Source organism: Patella vulgata, chromosome 6 (genome assembly GCF_932274485.2).
Source record: "Patella vulgata chromosome 6, xgPatVulg1.2, whole genome shotgun sequence".
Lineage (NCBI taxonomy): Eukaryota > Metazoa > Mollusca > Gastropoda > Patellidae > Patella > Patella vulgata.
In genome coordinates, this window is record NC_065884.2 from 24,279,407 (window position 1) to 24,297,272 (window position 17,866).

Below are 17,866 nucleotides of genomic sequence, written 5' to 3' on the forward strand. Positions count from 1 at the left end.
AATAGGGAACCAAGTAGTGCCACTCATGTTGCGAGACATGTCAATTTCAAGAAATTATATCAGTATTCATTTTGAAAGAAATAAATTCACTGTATCCCCCACGTATTGTAAATAAAATATAAAAAAATAAATACATGTTAAGTGTTACCGTATTGTAAAATGATAAATCGAAGTAAAAATTCCCGTAAAATATTATTGTTTATATCGCGTGTCTAGTTAATTGAGGTGTGCCCGATAAAACAAAAATAGTTAATACACGATAAAAAGCAGACGAAATTGTTTTCTAACAAAGATTTCTAATGTAACAAAAAAAATAACAATTAAAATGAGTGAGGCTTCGGAAGTCACTGCCAAGAATTGGCTTCAGGCATAAGACCTAACTAAATGTCTACATCACATTCACAAACTGCTAAAAAAATATCTAAGAATGGAATCTAATTATATTTGTTATGAATTAAAGTAATATCTTGTTATTTAGGTGTTTTATGTTGAAACCAAAATTACCAACAGTCCTGCTATTAACCACGGGGGTCATGTGGCTAAGTGAGTAAAACGCTGACTTGCTAGCCTGGAGGTCGGGTGTTCGATTCCTGCATTGTCCAAGAAAGTTCACCAGATTTTCCAGCGTGGTTTCCCCTTGTCAGTGATGCAGGACGGAGGGCCTGACAAGGACAGCTGTCTAGTCGTTCGGATGGGACGAAAAACCGAGGTCCTGTGTACACATTGGCGTGAACGTAAAAGATCCCTTGGCAGTTGGAATTCGATATAAGAGTAGGCCGTAGTGCCGCTGCCCGGGCAAAATTTCCCTCATACGACATTAGCCCAGTTTAGGAGCAGAACAGTAGGACGTTAAACCCCATTTCATTTCATTGCTATTAACCCCTCGAGTGCATGGACACATTATTGATGCTATGCATTTATTTTCACAAAATTATACAATATTGCGAAAAGTTGAATGTTCAACGAACATATCTATTTTCTTGTTTTAGGATAGTGACCCAGTCTCGAATGTATATTCATCTTAGTACAGACTTGCAACGATCAGAGTATTCCGAGACCGCATATACCGTCACGATATCAGACGTATAGATGTAGTCATAGTTAAGATGACTTTTCCGCACTCAAGAGAGAGAGAGAGAGAGAGAGAATTCATAATATATAGACTGAATGTTGCCACCCAACACTAACAAAATGAGTTTACAGTCAGAACTACAATATTATTTATTTATGAACATAAAGTGCACGTTACCATATTATATACCTTCAACTCGAAAAGGCTGATTATTAGAAGGCTTTAGTTTTAATTATGTCACTCATGCTACATACTGTATGCAAAGCACGTACACGTGTGATTAACCCTTTAACCCCCACACCCATTACCATTGTTTTAACTCGCTGTTAACCCCTCTTATCTTAAGAACACTGACTCAACAAGATACGTTCTTTCATACCAAACAAACGCCTTATCACGTATTCTAGATATATCCTACCTTGAATAAACATTTTTGTAAAGATACCACTGTTAGAACTGTGCCAAACTTTGTTAAAGGGACACGCGTGGGTCTTTTTAGAGTTTCTGTAAGAGCTGTGGGGCCATGGTGGCTCGGTGAGTAAGACGTTGGCTGGCTAACCCGTAGGTCCCGTGTTCGATTCCTGCGTTGGCCGAGAAAGTTCATCGGGATTTTACGGCGTGGTTTTCCTTTGTCAGTGGTGCAGCACATATAGCCTGGCAAGGGACAATGTAAAGTCTTTCGGATGGGATGAAAAACCGAGGTTCTTCTATGTACACATTGGCGTGCAAGTAAATTTTCCATTGGCAGTTGGAATTCGATATAATAGGCCGCATTGCCGCTATCCGGACAACATTTACCTGATAGCACACTGTATGGCGTACGTCCGTCTTCATTAGCCCAACCGTAGCAGAAAAGCATGACATTATACCTCATTTCATTTTTTGTAAGAGCTGCTTTAATCAACTTGACTCAAATGGAATATAATAGTTTGCAAAGCAAGAAAGTAATGTGACCTATTGCCAGACGTGTTTATTTCATATTTTATAAAATGGGATTTACCATCTAACTTTTCTCCACTAACCGGACAAACGAAGAGGGATAATGGCGGTAATTTTGCCCGAAAAGCGGCCTTTCCGCCTATTCTTTTGGGATTTCAACTGCCAATGATTCTTTTACGTGCACACTGGACCCCGGTTTTCGTACGACTCTACGTTGTTTATTGCCAGGCCCTCCATTCTTTACACTTGGCATGGGGAGACAGCCTGGAAAATCCCGAGGAACTTTCTCGGCTAACACGGTGGTAGAAAGTGGTTTCAATGTACAATACCAGAAAAAACACTTTAAATGCTGGGTTAATTTTAAATTTCGTTATAATACTAACAACATCCAAATAATTATATTAAATCACAGTTAAATCAAAGGTCTAATGTAAGGTCTAATGTATTACAATAAAAAAGCTAACCCATATTACGCTACGCACATAATTCAGAGGAAGTTGGAAAGGTCTATTTATAATATATAACCGTGTACACAAGCCAATGTTCTTTCATTCAACTCAAATAACCTTCTCAGCTAGTGGTTTATTGGCACCTAGAGCTGTCTGGTGTGTAGGCCTCTCGATCATCAAACTTCTTCATCATAGAATATTATGACGTCAGTGGTAATATAATATTGATTGTTTAAATTCAATAGTGCACCACACGTACTGAAACATTATTCGAATGAAATCCATTTTAAAGGTTAAACAATTGATATTTGACAATCGTAATTGAGTACATCCATTGAACTGGTTAAAGAATTTATTTCTGACAAACGTAATTGAATACATCCATTGAACTATGGAGCTGATTTCACAACACAATTCTAACATTTGGTAATATGGTTACTACAATGCATGTAACCTCTTGCTTCAATATAGTTACGTAAGATAGCTAATTTAATTCTTGTTCCATTAATTTTAATTTACTGCAGTCTTCATAATAACAGAACTTTATGGATTTACTACTCCTTAGTTATTTACATTCAACGTTTCAATACTCTTACAGGTATCTTTATCAAGCAATACTCTTACAGGTATCTTTATCAAGCAACTTTATGGATTTACTACTTCTTAGTTTATTACATGCAACATTTTAATACTCTTACAGGTATCTTTATCAAGCAATTGCTTGATAAAGATACCTGTAAGAGTATTGCTTGATAAAGATACCTGTAAGGGTATTGACACGTTGAATGTAATAAACTAAGGAGTAGTAAATCCATAAAGTTGTGTTATTATGAATATTATACCTCTACTTCTAAATGTCACTCAAGGAACTTACTGCAGTCTTTTTTTTAAATTTATTAAGCAGATCGTCATTAGGCATTGTTACCCTATACGACAATAAACTGAACATAATATAATGGAAACCGAATAAAAACAAATTCAAACTAGAATATTTAAATATGCATTAAATAAGATTTAGATAAAGAGCTGGCAGCTTAAAAAAAACAGATGATGAAAAATGAATATATTGAAAATTTCAGTCAGGTTACTTCATTCTGAGCTAAGTTATGGCTCTATGGAGAATAGTGGAGTCTCGATTGGCATTGCTACCGTTGTTTCGATGATATACAAAGTCTCGATTATCCACTTTTTAATTAAATGATTAATTGACATCTTGTTTCAATCCGTATTATGTAACTACGTAACTACTTACATTTAATGATACTGACGTAATTGGAGATGCACAGCTTTTAAACTGTCATACAAAGGTCGTACTCAAATCAAATAATGAAATTCATGTAACTTCGCAAAATTGTAATCTTTATTTGTGTATTCACATTTTGTGAACTCAAAAACGTACTTGTCCTTGGAAAAACTGATAACTACTGATAATAATTATAGTTTAATTTTTGTCATTAAATGACAATAGCTCCAATAACTAAACCGAATTGGAAACCCATTATATTTACATCCAGACATAGGCGTACGGGCTGGGGGGGGGGCTGGTCTGCCCCCCCCTCCCCATTTTGGGCACCAAATGCTGGGAAAATTTGGGCACACAGTTGTATAAAAAAATATTGTGTTCTTGATTGTGTCCAATTTAACAGCAAATTTATTATCATTATGTAACATACTAAGAACCTAACTACATTTTTTGGGCACCAACCACCACCGCCCCCCCCCCCCCCAGTCAAAAATTTCCCCGTAAGCCTATGCATCCAGATAATTTCATTATGTTTACTCAGAATCAGTACCGTACGCATACTGCCTATACGATCTTTAAAGGGGCTAATATTTGGGACCTAGAAATTGACACAAATGGGTCGCTACGCATATAATAATGTAATATGAATAAACTGATTTACATTCAATCGTTTCTGTTTCTATTGTAATTTCTAATCGGTTATGTTCGGCGAAATACGCCAGAAGTCTCAATCGAAAGGCGATCTCTGGTGTCTGGTTATTCCAGTCTACACCGATAGTATTTATTGCGAATGCTCAACAGATAAGAATATGGCGTCACCGTCTGACATGACTGGGTGAAATATACCTAGCCTCGTTTTTTTGAGCCCCTTATTACAAATTACGCTGAAACGCATTATGGTACACGATTCGTGTACCAATGGTAAAATGTTTATTTTGTCTTAAATATTGGATATCAGAAGCCCACCTTTTCCCAGTAAGATCACACCATCAATGTTGATTTAAATTGATAAATAATTCTTGTTTTCAATGTCGAAGATTTTGGATGATATTGAGTTAGAGACTTAGCTACTTAAAGCTGACTCAGTCAACTCAAAAAAATCGAACGGACAATTTAGTTTGTAACTTCTGCATGGTATTTAATATTTAGTTCATAATATACAATGGAATATATTTTATTTTGCTTTTATTGTTGCTTTTAGTCTATCAATTTATTTCATATTTTTTTTCTAGCCTAATTGTTATAGAGCAGTACCACTACTAAATTGTAGATAACATTGTAGTGTCTTCGTCCACTGGAGGTCTGTTAGGAAAATGGTGAGATTTAACACGGTCACTATCAGCCACCATATAAATTTAACTAGAGTCATCGGTTATCAACATGAGGGTTAGAATTATCTCGCTTTCGTCGCCTCTTGTAATATTTGTGAAATATCAAAATGTTTAAGAAACTAAACAGCTGGACTTCAATCTGCATAATATTAAATGTATGAGAGATATGAGGAAATTAAATTAAAAGATGTTATAGAAACAGAACACACTACAAATCAAACTACAATATTTAAGAAATAAGAGAGATAAATTGTCATTTTGGCATCTGTAAATAGGCTAATTTACCATGTTAATTAAGAAGTTAAAATTATGTCGTGAATTCCGCTCCATAGAGTACTGGTTTGTATTCAGTGCAGATTCATCTTGAAGTATTGTCCTCTTTTTTGAGATAAACTGAATCATAACAGGATATGCTTACTCTTTCTAGAAACAACGACCCCACCTCTCGTTCTTTTGGGGTTTTTTTGTCGGTTTAGATAGATAGCAATTCGTCTACGTTCGTAAACATACTGCTAAATATAATAATGCAAAGCAGCCGCCCACTCATCCTTATAAATAATTATTTAATTAAATCAGAAAAAAAATGGCTAATAAGAAGTAAATGTCATTGATAATGGAGCCAATTTCTACTTTGAAAATGAAGGAATTAAGTACATTTACATGAACACACTGATTTAAAGAAAAGCGTTCATCAACAAAAACTAACCTTTGATAATACATGCCTCCTTAATTTATAGGACAAACGTCTGTAAGAATGTTATATCATACTATATTCATAAAATATAGATCACCGGTGTACACACGAACTAAACTTAACCACAGATTAATAATTCGTTTCTTCATACCGCCAATCGTGAATGATAAAACAGGGTCTATATTGTTTATAATGACCCGAATATCGTCCAATCAGCGATGAGTACAAAGGGGTTAGTAATGGTGTGTGTATGGTTATTGAGCTGGAAACTACTAGTCTGAAGTGTTGTACGGTCGATCACATATTATACTGGCATCTTATCCTACACTTAAAATGATCGATATTCGGTAGTCATTGATTTATATCATGGTTTACTAGACATGTACCAACAGTGCCTAACATTTACATAGCTTTTGTATGTAGTTCAAACTTTACGGCAATAAAATGTCATGGTGAACTCTTGCCACTTATAGGTTATCCCCAGACCCGTTACAAGCCTGACCCACTTTCCTTATCTTATCTAAAACATGCTTTCTGTACTTGATTTAAACAACAAAATCCTCGACCAAGGTAACGAAATACAATATCCCATCCTTTCTCCATTATTTTATTTTGGTCCACAGCCTTGTGAAAAATAAACACATTCACCGAATATCTTTGTTACCCGACAATTTTTACTTATTCAATGCGCGGTAAAAGAAAAGGTTTGCCCTTCACCCATGACGAAAGGTGAATCTATTTACAACTTCTGTATTATCAGCACGATTTTTCATTCATATGAATGATAGATTGATTCCCCCCCCACACACACACACGCACAAAATACCCACCAACTAAGAATACAATGTAGTCTTGATACCTATGCCAAAATCTATATCACTTATGATTTTGTTTTCTTCGTTAATCCAGAAATATAAATAATAATCAGGAAACTGGTGGAGCCAAGGATGGGAGTTGTTTGGAACGCTATCTTGAGTTATTTTCGCTGGCGATTTTGGATTTTCTACCGAAATATATCTTGAGTTTGCCTTAAGAATTAGATATAGTCCCTGGCCCCGAGTTCACAAAGCATCCCAAGAATTTACTCAACTTTCAATTACTGTTTATGAGAAACTAGCAGGATACCCGGCTTCGCTCGGGGGTCATAACTCCGAAACCGGAAGTGGTAGACTAACGCCACCAGGCCTATGTTAATTCCCGGTCCGAGCTACCCCAATACCCCAACTTTCAGACTCGGGGCAGACCTAGTGTAGCCGCCAACCCCGAACAGACCGGCTTCGCTCGGGGGTCATAACTCCGAAACCGGAAGTGGTAGACTAACGCCACCTGGCCTATGGTGTATTTTATACATTAAAACAACGAAAGTTTTATAAAGAGTCATATTTTTGATAAAATAAGGCGAACAATTTTAAGTAAATTCTTAACTTAAGTCTGAGAATGTTTTATGAACCCGGGGCCTGGTGTAGGGATAAATCTATTTGTTAAGGCCAGTTCAATTTTCGTCACGGTCGTTGAGATGTAAAGAAGGTTAGGGCAAGTGATCGTTGGCGAGATTGTAGGTAAGGGTTAGGGTAAGCATTGGGGCTAGGTCCAGGGTTAGGGTTAGGGTTGGGATTAGCACTAACCGTGTTTACTCACGAGACCTTTGACCAAACTTGAAGTTGGCCTTATCAAATAGATCTAACCCTGGTGTAGTGAAGACAAGTGAAACGAAATTTTGAACAAAAAAAAAACGAAATGAAGTTTTAATCAGATTGTCCTTGAATAAATTTTTTTATCAATAATGATTGATCTGTATAACCTTCTCGTCAACAAGTTCAAACTTCATAAATTATTATACATACTCTAGCCATCTATTTGATATTTCAGATAAACTACTCAGTACAGTAATGAATACAACCCCGAATGTACTAAACCCCACTGATCAGTAGTGAATATTCGTTAGGCCGCTACAATCACTGAGAGGAATGTCACCGGTGCGCTTTTATGAGCTCGCAATGCTAACTTTTTTTTCCATCTGCAAATTAAAATTTCGATTGTATCTTAGTTTAAGTTTTCGTGAATAAGGGTCCAGATTGGTACAAAGTACTAGCAATAACATGTAAATCAAACTGTTGGCTACGAGAACCCACCACTACAGGACAATACGACCTACGTGAACCCACCACAGCACAATGCGACCTACGTGAACCCACCACAATACAATACGGCCTGCGTAAACCCCCCACAGGACAACACGAGCTACGTGAATCCACCACAGGACAATACCAGCTACGTAAATCCACTACAGGACAATGTAAGCTACATGGACCCTCCGCGAGCTACGTGAACCCACCACGGAACAATACGGGCTACGTGAACCCACCTCAGTACAATACGAGCTACATGAACCCACCTCAGTAAAATATAAATGAAATGAAATGAAATGGGGTTTAACGCCCTACTATGCTCTTATACTGGGCTAATGAAGACGGAAATACGCCATACAGTGTGCTTTGAGAGAAATTATGCCCGGGCTGCGGCACTATGGCCTGTCGAATTCCAACTGCCAACGGATCTTTTACGTGCACGTCAATGTATACACGGGACCTCGGTTTTTCGTCACATCCGAACGACTAGACAGCTGTCCTCTGTCCTGTTCCACTGACAAGGGGAAACCACGTCAGAAAGATCTCGATGAATTTTCTTGGCCAATGTAGGGATCGAACACCCGACCTCCAGACTAGCGAGTCAGCGTCTTACCCACTTACAGTAAAATATAAGCTTCGTGAATCCACCATATGAGACAATAGCAAATTGATGTTTTAAAACTGGCCAGGGCATCCTTCACCTACTATAGGTCGACCCATAATTATTTTTCGGTAGCATTGTATCCAGTTCATCGGCCTATTTGTTTAACCTGGCGACCCCATCCCCTGTTATATAGCAATACTTTTAGTTCCTTTCGTACAAAACTAATCACAAAACATTGGACAAAAATCATGTACGTAGAACTTAGCTACAAGACCATTCGATGTCGGGTTAATGTGTATCGTACTAATAAACGACGGAGTGTGAAGATGTTCCCTATACGACCCCACTTATAATTTATGTCTGGGTAATCCCACTATCTCTAGTTACGACCCTTAATGTGTTGACCAAAATTCTAGTTACAACCCTTATTGTGTTGACCAAAATCCATTACGAAAATTTTAATTTTCAGACTGATCAAATCATTATTGGAAGATCTTTGAAATTTACAAAAAAAAAAAAAAGAAAAAGAAAAATAATCTTGGAGCTCAACGTCCACTTCCACCGAGGGTGATATCGCAGACATGAGTATAATAACCTCCATTACTTTCTTATACTATTATAGCGAAATCGGATATCCGCACCCGTTTCAGCTAACGCAACGAATCTTGTATAATGGAGTCTGTTTCTATATATAACACTGTAATAAGTATGAATGAAATTGGCTTCAATTCTTCGTCGCGTGGTCTGGTCATTACCAATCATTTGAACGAGGCGGGATTACTGCCGTGAGCTTATTTTCCGACGTAAAGGGTTGAACATAATTAGACTGCTTTGTCCATTATGAAGTATTGACGTCATAGGCCCAGTGAATAGAAGTTAAGTTTATTTATAGTTTGCTTCTATGAACTTGAGATGACCCCAGTGTCTTTAAATATTACATGAGTCCACTATAGTGCTAATTAGCCTAATTAGAAGAAAAGGATTGGTTTCAGACCAGGTATTTTTAATAATAAAAAAAGAGAAAACCTAATTTAATTAACGATTCTTTTATTTTCACTGTTTAAAATAATTGTTGTTTTTGTGTGTGTTCTGTATGCGTTTTCATGTATTTTGTGCAGCGCCTTTTATAGTACAACAATATATTACAACGCTCTATATAAGTGTTCATAATAATAATAAAAAAGGAGAAGAAAACAGAATTTGAATAGAAATTTAATTCATTACGAGTAAACTTGCCAGGCCATTTGAACAGGTAAACGGAGTTATAGTTTGGCCTGTGAAAAATGTCCTATTTACAATATAATAGATTTACTTTTATAGAGGCGATGTAAGAAATTTCGTTGAAATAGTATATTATGCAGTCTGATTTAAAAACACAGATCCTATTTCGTTTCATTTTTTATTGCTCTAAATTTCGTTTTACTTGTCTTCATGCACTTCATCAGGATCCGGAAGAGTTGTTAAATAACCCGGGTTCACATTGTTTCAATAATAAGAAAGCAATACGCTTATAAAACAACATTTTTAACGGGACAGCGAAGATGATCATACGCGATATAGTGTGCCATTAGGAAAATTTGGCCAAAACAGCGGTATTTCTGTCTACTTCTCTACGTTTAAATCCTACTGGCAATACGGATTTTTGTTTCTGATAAAGGGAGAACATACTCAACATTCTCGAGGTTGGAACTCTTGTTGAGGAACCAGGATCAGACTCTCTAGCGGTGATTATTTCTGTTATAAATGTCGACTTGCTTTTAATGTCTTAAAGTTCATGCACTTTTTCAAATAGGGGAGCGTCTATGCTATGGAACTTTTCCCCCATTACTAATTGGGCAGGACCATACCACCCAATACTAATTAAATACTACCACACATTACTACCTTAATATTGTGAGAAACTATCACAGTAAGTTGTTGAATTATACCCCAAAAATTCAGTTAATTTGTGGAATTAGCAAAATGTTTACGATAAACTGGAAGTCTGTTTATAGCTCAAGCGTCTGAAAGACTAGCCAAATATTACCAAATAAATGACATGGGTTTAACGTCCTACTATTCTGCTCCTATGCTGGGCTAACGAAGACGGGTATTACCAAATAAATAATTTATTTTCCATAAACAAACATATCCAAATAATTGTACTTTTATCTCATTTTTTGGTAACATTGACCCATTATTTAACAGACATGGATATATTGTTAATAGTATGGGTTAATATTTGTCAGTATTGGGTGATTAAGGGAGATAGCGAAACATTGACAATCACATTTGTCGTACATTATTTTGCATGTTTTGCTCCAATTAACTAAAGAAGTTTTTATATAATTGAAGTATTATGTTAGTTTTACACAATGAGGTAGTGTTTGGAAGTATTTAATTATCATTTGGTGGTATTGGGTAGTTTTCATGCAATTTTCCAAACAATAGGAAAAATTTTCACACAATTTACCAAATAATAGAGCGTTTCTGCTATCAGTTGGTTAATGACGAAAGGGTTCATGCCGAAGATGGAAATTGCCAAAGCTAATAGACTCATAGTCATGGCAAATTTGTAACCACGAACGGAATGCATTCACTTGGTAATATTCCTAAAATAAACGCCCCATTAATAAAATTCGAGTGCGAGTGACATGAAAATCGACGACATGGGTATTCTTTGGAAAATGCCGCATCGATGACATTTCCATGATGTCTTTCCGATACTAAGTTCTTGGTTCAAATAGTAAGTTGGTACTTGTTTCACGTCACCATATTTTATCTGGATAACTTCTTTAAAAAATGTATAAATTGATAGGCGATGCATTTTTTATTTATTATAAACAATATTTTATTCAGACATTGTATCTGAATAGGGATTGGGGAACAGGTATAGCATATACTAAGCCCCTCTCCCTGTCAGATATAGATACATGTATTTACATTTTATAAATAAATAATGTACAAGTGAAAATATAGTTACAGTGAGTGTGTTATAGTTGTCCCCGGAACCGTCTGGACAGTTTAAAAAAATATAAAATGGGCATTATGAAAGATTAGATAAAGAGCTAAAAATTGTCGCTATAATAGTTAAAAAATAGATAATGAAAACAGAACATTTCAGTCAAATTGCATCACTCTGAACCGAGATATTAACGATTCAATTTTAGGCTAGCCTCGAACGCCATTACTACTGTCGGTACAATAATAAACAAAGTCTCGTTTATCCATTTTTAAAATTAAATCATTGAGCATAAAAGGTATCCAAATCCACTAAATATCGCATACTAACGATGGTATCGATAGTTGATTATAGTCTTGTTAAGCTAATTAATGTTTAATTAATAATTTATATAACATTTCAGGCCTGTAGAAAGACCTGCAATAGGCAGATTTAGCTCTTGCATAATGCATGTTTAAGTGCGCTTCCCGTGTCGTCAGTTTCGTGCAGTAAGATAGTAGTGTTTCAATAGATAGACTGTAGATATTTATTGTATTATTGCGGGCATCTAAATATACGGAGCAGTTCAATAGAAAATGTTCAGTATCTTCAAATTGATGGCCACATTTACAGGATGGATTGTCAGAAATATGACGTAAACATTTAGACCCAGTTTACAATGATTGTTTTGGTTTACACGGGACCCAAACGAAAAAGTTTTAGGTGGTGTCCAATCTTGTGTCATAAGTTTTGAATTGAAAGTATTTAGAGATATTGAAATTTTTGTGTCTGTACTTAATTTGTTCCATTCTCTAACTGACAAAGAAAGATATGAAAGAATTATAGAAAATATTTGTTTCACATTGATATTCGGGTAAGCTTGTTTTACGGAGATTATAATGTGCTCTTTTGTCAAGATTAAATCATGAAGATAAGATGGAGAAAGGCCGATTATAATTTTATAGATGAATTTGAGTTTGTTTTATGCGTCTCTCTTTTAGCGTAATAAAACCGGTTTCTTCGTACAGCAGTCACATATGGACCTAAGTGCGTCTTGTTGAAGGTGCTCTAATTTGTTAGCTAGTTGGTCCGTGCATTTGTCCCAGATGACGTCACAATAATCAAAATGGGCTAGAATGAAAATGGTATAGATGTTGTGTAACGATTTATGGTTGAGTCTTTATTTAAGGGATCTTGGTGATCGGAGACTGATGGGAACACTATTTAGAGTAAGGGTGGGTAAAATAGTGCTAGTGTTTCGGTCTTTAGTGGGTTAAAGGATACCAGCTATGTTTTAGCACACGAGTTAAATTTGTCCAGGCGATGCATGACTGAATAGATTGAGGACAGTACTGTATCCATGTAATACAATCTCAGATGTAATTGTAGATAAATACACTGGCAACATGCTAAATACATGTTCAATTGTCACTGAAACGTCAAGTTGTGATTGAGATTTAAATGTCTATATTCATTGTTTATAATAGAAGTGTGAATCATGCGTACAACATGCTAGAATAAATCATCCAACAATTTATTTTTTTCTGTCAACCGAATTTTGATAAATCATCAGCTTTAATAGAATTAAACACGCCATTGGGTATAAACAACATGATGACTATAATGGCTGCATTGGGTCAGGATACTCCGACCTATTTAGCTTAATTTTAGACTGTTCTGAAGAAAATGATCGCTTTATAATGTCAAACTATTAATATTAATGGTGACTACATGTACGATCACTTTATCTTTAATAAGCTGGGGTTTTTTTTCTTCCTATATGTATATAGATAAGTGAGGGTTATGCCCCTGAGGGCATCTGCGTTAGCAACACACATAGTCAGTTGTTCCTGACCCTGCTATGAAGTTTAATCTAGGACTTTTCGCCGTGGGAAAGGACGGACATAGCGTTCTATCCAGACCATCTTGATTAATGACAACGATGGAAAACCTGGAAATATAATTGACAGTCAACATTGTTTCTTTCATAAAGGTGTTGGCCGAGAAAGTTCATCCGGATTTTCCGGTGTGGTTTCCCCCTTCTCAGTGGTGCAGGACGGAGGGCCTGACAAGGACAGGCCGTCTAGTCGTTCGGGTGGGACGAAAGATCGAGGTCCCGTGTTTACATTGGCGTGCACGTAAAAGATCCCTTGGCAGTTGGAATTCGATAGGCCGTAGCGCCGTTGTCGGGGCAAAATTTTCCTCATAGCACACTATATATACCCGTCTTCATTAGCCCATGTAGTCGGGACAGAACAATATGACGCTAAACCCCATTTCGTTTGATTTCTTTCATAAATACTAACAGTATTTACATGACATGAAATGGAATTTAACCCACTTTTTTCCTACACCAATCGGGCTAATCGGCATGTGTCATCAAGATAAATTTTGCCCAGACGGCATTTCTGCCTACTATTTATCGAATTCTAGTGTCAAGTGTTATTTAAACCGGTGAACCTCGGGTTGTCGTCCCATCCGAATGACCAGACACTTATTCCGTCGTGCATGACTGCAATCAGGAATCGAAACTGGGAAATATCCCAGAAATTTTCTCAGACAACACCGGGATCGAATTCGAGACCTGGTTAGCAAGCCAGCGACATACTCGTTGTGCCATCGTGGATCGCAATTTATATACAGCCATGTGCCCATATTACAACTTATTGCCATCTTTAACTATGACACCATGCCTTTTCACAATAAATACAAAGTTAACAGCATCAATTCTTTTCCGTTTAAATCTCCTTTAAAGATTAATCTACAAACTTGTTTTGTGGACTTGGTGAATTTAAACTCATTGTAAACAAAGGTTTTGTGTTTTCCATCTGTCACCTAAGTGTTTGTAGATATATTTTTTATTTAGTCGTAAACATGTAAATCGGTCACCTTCTTAGCACGCGCGCCTTTAGAAAATCACCCCCATCTGTGGTGGATAGAAAATTCTAGTAGTAAACATGTCAAAAGACTAAACTGTTGTAGACTACAGCCCTGGTCAGGCAAGTCATAATCAGATGCTTATATATGCACATACAGCGAATTATTTTTAGCGCATTTGAAGTGCAGTTTTCGTCTAACAGCAACCATACGCTGATCTACACACAGGCAATGAATAAACAACAATACAATCACCCATTACGTTTACTAAACGATTTTAGAAATAATCCGTCAGCCTTTACATGTGACTTACTAGGCATCAGTGTCAAACCAAATTCATCTGAATGTTTACATCCGATATGAATTTGAACGTATATTTGAAGTTGATAGAATATAACACGAATGGTCATTTAAAACTGTCAAAACTAAATGATCTAACAAGGAATATTTTTAAATATATTAAATTAACTTCAACTGAACAAATAATGTGCCACAATCATTACAATCAGTTCTGAACCAAAACTAATACAAGTAACACACTGCTTTCAATGCCAGACTAATGGAACAATCAGTGATGAACTATTAGAACGGCCAGTACTTGCCCAGGTGGAGAGGTACAACCCAATTAGTGTCGAATAAATGGAACAATCAGTCATGAACCCGTGACATTTGGGTCAATATATTATGATATAAGTACCTGAATGAAACTGGCACTGAAACATTCACACTCATTCGTTAGTCATTTCCAGTGTAACATAGGACACCCATAGTAGATTTCTACCGATTACTGTCCCAAGCCACATGTATTTTGTTTGCTTCTCCAGTGTTGTTAATCCTGATTTCTCGTCCTCACTGACATCCTCTCTTCCTCGCTTGCCTTGTTGATTCCACTCTATCTGACATGTTAGGCCTTAATGTGAGTGGTACAAGGTATGTCCAATCCATCTCCAATCTGTTCTTCTTGGATTCACCTACAGTTTTCTGGTTTGTTCTTTCTTGCAGTTATTGGTTTAAGATGTGATCTGTGGACACTTTATAAACAGGATCCTTGTTGTTGAATCGTATATAGTTTGCATCCAATACCCGTAGTTTAGGTATCAAATAAGTTTTATCGGCGACTCCGTCCGCATAGGTGAACTTCACTTCTACAACACTTCCATCGATGTTGATCTGATTATTCAAGTTGAAATGCAGTGTTTATCCCTAGACCAGTGCAAACTCCTCGTTTTTGGCAGCATTTGGTGACGAGCATGCATTAATAGTGTGACATCGTCATCATCTACTTTTCATGTTAACGTCCACTATTGTTTTCATAACCCAATCCATTACTAATGAAAAGATTATTGGTGATACGAGACATCCTTGTTTCATTCCACTGTCTACCGCATATCTGTGTGAGATATGTGCGTTGTGGATCACGGGACAGGTTTTTTCATAACAATCTTAGACGGTATGCCATAATATCATAGAATTTTCCAAAATATCGTCCTGTCATCATACCAAACTCCCACAGTTAAACAATCTAGTGAGTTAATTCTAAATTATTATTGACCCGTTCGGTGGCTAGACCCAAGAACACATCCCAGAATATAATATGCGTCTAGTCGGACCCAATTGTCTCCAGATTAAGCCTGGCGTACAATCTTTTATTTCAGCTTCCACCGAAAATTCAGAATACAACTCAATTACCAACAAATTCGTCATAACAAGACAGTTCTCTACTTAAAAGTAACTAAAACTTATTGTGTGTATTCAAGCGCTCTCGATGAATCAAGATGGCGGCTTTTTAAAGTTTCGACTCTTTGTTTCGGAAATTAATTTAATCTATTGGTAATATGGTAATTGATGTTTTGTGTTATATCTGTAACTGGTATAAGAATACGTGTTAAAGTCAGTTAAATAGATATTTTTCAAGAATTGTTTTTAAAACTTATAACAAAAATCTTAGAAAAAGATAGGGATGGAATTAACGTGGAAATTCCTAATAAATCTGGGGCACAAAAGATTTTTAAAAATCCATAGACTTCTTTTCAGCAGGTGCTGATCAGACAGAACAAACATGCTTATAAGTTATTATGGAACCTCTTTGATAAAGTACATAACCATATTAAAGAAGCTAATCCTCTAAGTCAAAATTATCCAGAATTTTCGTCATTAAAAACACAAATTATAATTTAATATTGGTCCATTTCAATCAATATTGATGTAATAGGGGATATTTAACCCAAACCCAAACCGGGCATAAACATATCTACTGGGGATATTTAACCCATACTTGATTCGACCCACCCCACTTCCATACCAAACCGGGCATCAATATTATATTTATAGAGGATATTTAACCCACATACAGGATTCGACACATCCACTACCATACAAAACCGGACATCAATATTACATTTATAGACGATATTTAACCCATATACTGGATTCGACCCACCCCACTCTCATACGAAATCCAGCATCAACATGTTATTTATTGGGATATTTAACCCACATTCTGAATTCAACCCATCCACAGCCATACTCGATAGCACATTGTCATTATCTTGTCAGCTGAGTTATTAAAACAGAAACTAGCAGTCAACAAGCGATGTCATATGACATAATATTTTGATATATTAATTTATAAAAAATCTCACCTGATAAATTAAGAACTGTGTACTATTAGGTTTTGTTCAAAACTAGAACAATCTGTCAGTAAGTATTATATTAAATAAATAACAATATATTATAGAGTAATGCTAACAACAACAATCTCTCCTTGTAATCTTCTCTCTCTATACATAACTTATTAAATACACTGTTGGCTGAGTGCTAAAACAAAACTGACTGACGTAGAGGCAGGCGGCGTGCTCAGGTCAAATTAATTGAAGGCATCGTCCGCTGTTGAACTCTGCTTCATTACCGAAGTATTCAGCAGAGAAAGGTGAACGGCCCGCTCGCTATACTGCGTGAGGTGATGAATAGTCTGAAGTAATGATACATTAGTCGATCTGGGCAAGTGCGGGGAAACTGAAATTGATTTTTGGTTCTTATTCTACCGCCGTTACAGCTAATGGAAACTGAGTAATTCAAATTAATCATAAACCATTGTGGCTTATTTTGGCATTGTCTAATCCGTTAGCGTAGTTGACACACAAAAGTTTATTGCAGTGTGCTAAGTTGATCTAGGTTGATAATGGCGTATAGGCATGTTTCAAGTGGCATTTTATGGACATTTTGTTTATATATTAAGAAAAGATTTAGATTAGCCTGAAGGCGCCACATCACATTTTCAAAATCAGGTTTGCGTAATATTAAACTCTGACTTACTGAACCAGTATTTAAGCCTCTAGACATTTTGAGTTGATTCCAAGAATTTAAAATACTGTACTTTCAGCATAATATCTTTGCTGGTGATCCAGTTTTTGCGTTTTCCAAACAATTACTTTCACCAAGAACACCAATGTAATTAATTTCGAAATTTACCATTATTGAAAATAAGCTTTTCTTTAATTTCTTTGAAAGCCACTAAAATAATTGTACCACTTTTTCAACCCCAATTTAAATAGTTCATTTGTGGGGGAGGGGGTGTTGAGATTGGGTTGGTATTTTGTTTTGTTTGA

General features: G+C 36.2%; 1 protein-coding gene across 4 annotated transcripts in view; it reads right to left on the minus strand.

The window, feature by feature from the left end:
- Nucleotides 1-17,087, minus strand: part of LOC126824880 (uncharacterized) — a 36,120-nt gene extending 19,033 nt beyond the window's left edge. Inside the window, exons 1-2 of one of the 4 annotated variants that reach the window (XR_008788498.1) lie at nucleotides 5,741-6,959; nucleotides 1,238-2,718 (exon numbers count right to left, since the gene is read on the minus strand). The gene's annotated coding sequence lies outside the window, so the exon portion shown is untranslated. Of the gene's footprint in view, nucleotides 1-1,237; nucleotides 2,719-5,740; nucleotides 6,960-14,955; nucleotides 15,973-16,900 lie in introns of those variants that run through there. The other 3 variants (XM_050554291.2, XM_050554293.2, XM_050554290.2) reach the window with 3 other exon arrangements.
- Between the last annotated feature and the right edge of the window lie 779 nt (nucleotides 17,088-17,866).